Here is a 6,000-nt window from a genome sequence, read left to right as displayed (position 1 = left end):
AAGTGTGTTCAACATTCATTCTTTTGAATGTAGTGAAACATTTGCCCATCCCTATGCAAATTCCAAACTCAGGGGGCAGCAGAAATCAGAATTTCTGGCAGCAGACCATTCCTTCAGGTGAAATACCTCAGCTCCTTTTACTCCTGTTGCATATAGAACGTATAGTTTATGGCAGCCAAAAAGACTTGACCACAGTTTGACAGAACAAAAGGTCTTTGCTTTCATAGTTCATTTGTAACTAAGAAATATCCTTTTATAAGCCAAAAATGAGCTGTAATACGGATCAATTTACCTCCCCCTACACATTGTAAAGCTATTGTGCAATTTGCAAATATGTCCTTTCTAAATATGGTTTCTAAAAAGAAAAAAAAAATGTTCTGAAAATGGAAGTTATAAATCAGCTGCTGAAAAAACAAACACAAAATAAACACAAATACAAATACAAGAATGCTTTTTTTAATGCAGACACATATAATAGAATTAATGCATTTGCTGGTCATATAGAAATAAACTTCCGTGGGTAAATGAAGGGAAGGCAGCTGCATATTTTGTTCTTATTTTATAACATGTGGAAGTGAAGTGAAAAAATCCATTCTTGTACACTCCTCTCCCTCCACCTCTCCAGCTGTACTCCCTCCCACCTGGAATAAGCAAGCATTCGTTTTCCCCTCTCTCTCCCTGGCTACTCTGCTGTTTTATTTTGCAGATTTTTTTTTTCTTCCCCTCCTAGATTCCATGCCCTTTAAGGCTGCAGAAAGCAAGCAGCTAGGAGTTGTTATTGGGTGTGTGTGTTTTGCTTGGAGTGCACAGCGCATGAAGGGAAAAGGGGAAAAAACACACAGAAATAAAGCAAATGGATAGGGTGGAATAAGGAAGGCCCCCCTCCTTACAGTGCCTCTGAGTCTTGCAAGCTTTTCCATACACTGTGTTTGCCTCCTAGCCCCACGCGTCTAGCACACAGGCTTTCACTGCATATTGCTGCCTCTTTCTTTTCTCTCTTTTTTATTCCTGGAGAGTTATTATTTTTTTGCTTCTTCCACTGGCAGCACTTTATTTAAGGCAAATACTTTTTTGTTCTTTTGTTCTTCTTTAGCTATTTTTTTTTTTTTACTTCTCAACCTTTTTATTCAAGGTGAGACAGGAGAAGTGAGAAGGAGGGCGCAAGATTAGAGACTGGGCTTTTTACAGATAAGCTTTGGATTTGCCAAGGGAAGCAAGGACGAAGGCACCTGACTACACTGCAGATAATACACTGGGATCTGGTTGCTGCTGTGTAAGGTAAGAGATCAGTGTGTGCCTTTGTGCAAACTTCTATTGTAGGTGCAAACTGCTCTGTGGTTTGAAGTAGGAAGAGCATTATTGGAACCCAATAATACAATACAGACGTTGCAAGTTTCTGTCTATTTCATTATAGAAGATCAATATGAAAAATAAAAAACTACAAGACTATATATATATATATATATATATCTTATTTCTCCTGACTGGATAACTAGTTACACACACCCACACACACACCCACACACACAACACACACACATATATATATATATATATATATATATATATATATATTTAATATATATATATATATACACACACACGCACAGGGCTGTAAAAAAACACTATTCTCATCTGTAACATTGATTGAACTAATACTCCTCTTGCTGACTTATTACAATGATTAAATAGTGATATGTTACACCCCTGTATCATTTTGTGGACCTTTATTTAGAATTTGCTTGCAATATTTACAAAATGTTACAAAGCCTAAAACATTAACCCCCTGTTTTTAATCCTCATAATGTAGCAGTATAAGATAAGAGTGTCTGTTATTTGGTTTAAATACATATGATATAGGTAGCTGGGCATCTGGTTGTTGTTAGCACAGGTAATGTGCTTAAGGTCTCATGTGTGCTCCTGTCACTAGTTTACATTTGGACTGAACCAAAATAAGACATTGGAAATAGCTCTTTATTAAATCAGTTGCCTGCTTGCATGAGTGCTTCTGGGGATACCAAGTGTTGCCCAGTGACTGAATTTGGGAGCATTTATAAGTGGACAGAGCGGTGCCTTTAATATCTATAACTGTACTAATTAATGTTTATCTCTCCTATGGTGTATGTCAATTCTGCCATTCCTATTGCTTAGTTTTTATAGACTAAAGTTTGCAGTTTAGAAATAAAAACTATTCATTTTTATTTGATCCAAGAAAATCAGTTTATTGCAAATTTTCAAATGAGTGGGCACATTTAAAAGCTACATCGAAATGATTATTTTATGTATCCTGGGGACCCTATAATTTCACTTCTGGTTCTAAGTTATTGGAGTAATCTATATATGTAGAATAATACGTATAATATAATATTATATAATATATATATATATAATTATATATATATATATATTACACCACACACATATATATATATATATATATTTATATATATAGTATATATATATATATATAGATAGATAGATAGATAGATGTGATAAGTAAATTCTGTATATATTTCACATTTATACGAAGGTTAAAACAATCTTGTGATGATGAATGTTTTACTGTTGAATGTATATGTTTCATATATCAATGGTGTTCTTTTGTCTCTTATTGCCCTATATACCTTATTCCTACCTGTCCTGAAGTAATTTTTTATAGGAAGCAGATTCTGATTACATATCAGTAGGTTTTAGTTAAATATTATTTTGTGTTATTATAAATATAAAAACCAGAATATTTTCCTTGCCTTGTATTAAGAAATTGAAATAATGTGAGGGTAATCATGGAATTTCCCATATATAGTGCACTTGTGAGGGTCTCATTATGGGTGTATACAAATTGTATGTATTCCGTTTGCTTTTTGTATTTGTATCTTAAGGTTATGTTTTTTTGAGAATATTGAACACAATATTTAACATATTTTAGTTCATGAACTAGACTCTAGCAGGTTTACAGAAAGGTTGCAAGTGCATGGAATAAACATCCTGCAGAAATGTAGCGCCAATTACAATAGAGTGATATATATGTATATATATATTTAATGCATTTGATGGAATGAAAATCATATCCAGAAGTGGCTCTGTGTCTAATAAGCAAAATATGAAAGCAGTTACTCCATATGATTTCCCTTCAATTTCAGTTCAGATGCATCCTCTTTTCATTACTGCAGATTAATACAAGTTGTTTATGTGTTGCATAGAAAAACTCCACATCCTGGTTTGTGAGTGTAATAACACAAATAGAATGGCATCCAGCATTATTTTCATGGCCAAACTTGACATTGTCAAAGGCTGAGATCTTGAGCATAACAAGATATTTGCTACCTATGACATTGCTAATCTAGAGTCCCATTGATCGCCCATCTTGAGGCGGAAATGGCGGCACTGTGGATAGGAACTATTGTTAGCGTTAAGGCCAGGGTTTGCATGGGTTGTCATTCCAGTGGCCACATTGGGCTTTCCTCAATAAACCCATGCCGTGTAAGTTGGTTTTGCTTTAAATCGCATCATATTTCACTCACATTCAAAAAGAAATGCAGGGAAAATATGGTGCCCAATATATGCACAAATGGCAGTGAGTATGGAACAAAGCAGTGTTTTCAAGCAGCGTATAAAACAACAAACAAAATTAAGAAAAAAACAAGCAGTGTTTTCAAGCAGCGTATAAAAACAAACATATAAACAAATTAAGAAACAAACAAGGAGTGTTTTCAAGCAACGTATAAAAACAAATTAAGAAAAAAACAAGCAGTGTTTTAGAGCAGCGTATGAAAAAAAAAAGAGCAAAAAAAAAAAAAACAAATTATGAAAAAAACAAGCAGTGTTTGAAAGCAGAGTATAAAAACAAACATAAATTAATTAAGAAATATACAAGCAGTGTTTTCAAGCACCATATAAAAACAAACAAACAAACAAATAAAAAAAACAAGCAGTGTTTTCAAGCAGAGTATAAAAACAAACAAACAAATAAAAAAAACAAGCAGTGTTTTCAAGCAGTGTATAAAAACAAACAAATTAAGAAAAAAACAAGCAGTGTTTTCAAGCACAGAATTTTTTTTTAATTTTTTTTTTTTTGGGGGGGGGGGGTTCATATGTTTTATGCATTTTGTTTACTTTAAGTATTGATTTTAATGTAACTTAACATAAGGCATCCGGTGTGTGCCTAGATACATAAAAAAGAAAAATCTTGAATTGGACCAAAATAAAATTATGCCTCATGCATATGCAAGTACTTTTGTCTGGCTCTATTTCATTGCTTTAAATGGTACTCACCACCACCAGCAAATAGATGGCAGTTTTGCAGCAAGAATTTAAATGGGTTTGTATTCCGCTTGTAGATATATATTTTTCCAGCAACAATTTATTGATTTTGTAACAGTGGCTTGAATTTTTCTATATAGATTGATTTTTAATAATAATGATAATAATAAAAATAATAATAAAAGCAGCAGTTTTATGAATTTCATAGAACCTTTGAAGGAATATATAATTACAAAAAGAAAATAATGAAATGCACTAAAGCATTTTTTTTATTGCTCTGTTGCTTCCCTATACCTTTCTGTTAACCCCTCAACATGTATTGAACACATAGTTAAAGGCAGCTCCAGAGTAACAAATACGCTTCTGCTCCTGGACTGGTCATAGGCCTGTGATTTGTGGCTATACAAATGTGCCACTAGTCGTTGGACCACCACCTTGTGTTCAACTCTGATTAACAGTGATTTGCCACTCTGGAGCTTACTTTTGTTACATTTGTAACTGCTTTGCATTAGAGCATTTCCTATATTGCAGTTATATGTCCCTTTAGGACATAATTGGAATACCACCTTAAATATATTTTGTACCAATTAGCTGTTGCACTTTGACATCCCAGATTTATTGAGACTCTGCATGTTGACAAACTGATGTGCATCACCGCCTCGTTTTATAGTTCAACTAATAAATCAAGGACGCAGTGCCAACTATTTAAGTATGAAAGCCTCAAGCAAAAACAGACAAGTTTAAGAGATATTAAATAACTGCTTATGAATTTAAGATGTTTTTATTACAGCTTTATATAATAAAACATTAATTTTATAAACTCTTTTCCCCATAATACATTTTTATGAGGATATGAATACCTCAGCACATACCATTACACAGGAGCATATTTCAAAGAATCAGGAATGTTAGGACTAAGGGCCTTGTTTCAGAATTATCACACAAAGAATCAGGAATGGTAGGAATAAGGGCCTGGTTTCAGAATTATTACACAAAACAAATAGGAATGGTAGGACTAAGGCCTTGTTTCAGAATTATCACACAAAGAATCAGGAATGGTAGTCTAAGGGCCTGGTTTCAGAATTATCACACAAAGAATCAGGAATGGTAGGACTAAGGGCCTGGTTTCAGAATTATCACACAAAAGAATCAGGAATGGTAGGACTAAGGGCTGGTTTCAGAATTATTACACAAACAAATAGGAAATGGTAGGACTAAGGGCCTTGTTTCGGAATTATAACACAAAGGATCAGGGAATGGTAGGACTAAAGGCCTTGTTTCAGAATTATCACACAAAGAATCAGGATTGGTAGGACTAAGGGCCTAGTTCAGAATATAACACAAAGGGTCAGGAATGGTAGGACTAAGGGCCTTGTTTCAGAATTATCAGGTTCGAATGTCTAAAAAAGTTAATGGCAAGTTCTAGGCACTATTCTGTATTCATGTTGCACTTTTATTGTGATGCTTATTAAAAGGGCATACACATAAAAAATGTTCTAATAACTTTAAAGCATTGTATTATGGCATTGTTGTTTCTATGTGTTTGAACCTTGCAAAGAGGTGAAATGTATAGTTAAGTGTATCTCCACAATAGCAGTGCACCATCACTAGCTGAACCATATGTGTGTGGCCAATAATTACCAGCTAGCTCCCAGTAGTGCACTACTGCTTCTGATTCTATACTTTTCAATAGAAACAATGGAAAATTAAAAGTAATTTAAAACAAAGGCTCTGGGGCTG

The 6,000-nt window shown here is 33.9% G+C and overlaps 1 protein-coding gene across 3 annotated transcripts in view; it reads left to right on the top strand.

The window, feature by feature from the left end:
* The first annotated feature begins 700 nt into the window (after positions 1-700).
* The window catches only part of TNS1 (tensin 1), a 403,399-nt gene continuing 398,099 nt past the window's right edge, over positions 701-6,000 (top strand). The window contains exon 1 of one of the 3 annotated variants that reach the window (XM_053698119.1): positions 701-1,278. The gene's annotated coding sequence lies outside the window, so the exon portion shown is untranslated. The remainder of the gene's footprint in view (positions 1,279-6,000) is intronic. The other 2 variants (XM_053698118.1, XM_053698117.1) reach the window with 2 other exon arrangements.

This window comes from Bombina bombina, chromosome 1, assembly GCF_027579735.1.
Source record: "Bombina bombina isolate aBomBom1 chromosome 1, aBomBom1.pri, whole genome shotgun sequence".
In the NCBI taxonomy this organism is placed as follows: domain Eukaryota; kingdom Metazoa; phylum Chordata; class Amphibia; order Anura; family Bombinatoridae; genus Bombina; species Bombina bombina.
This window is presented reverse-complemented; position numbering and strand designations above follow the sequence as displayed.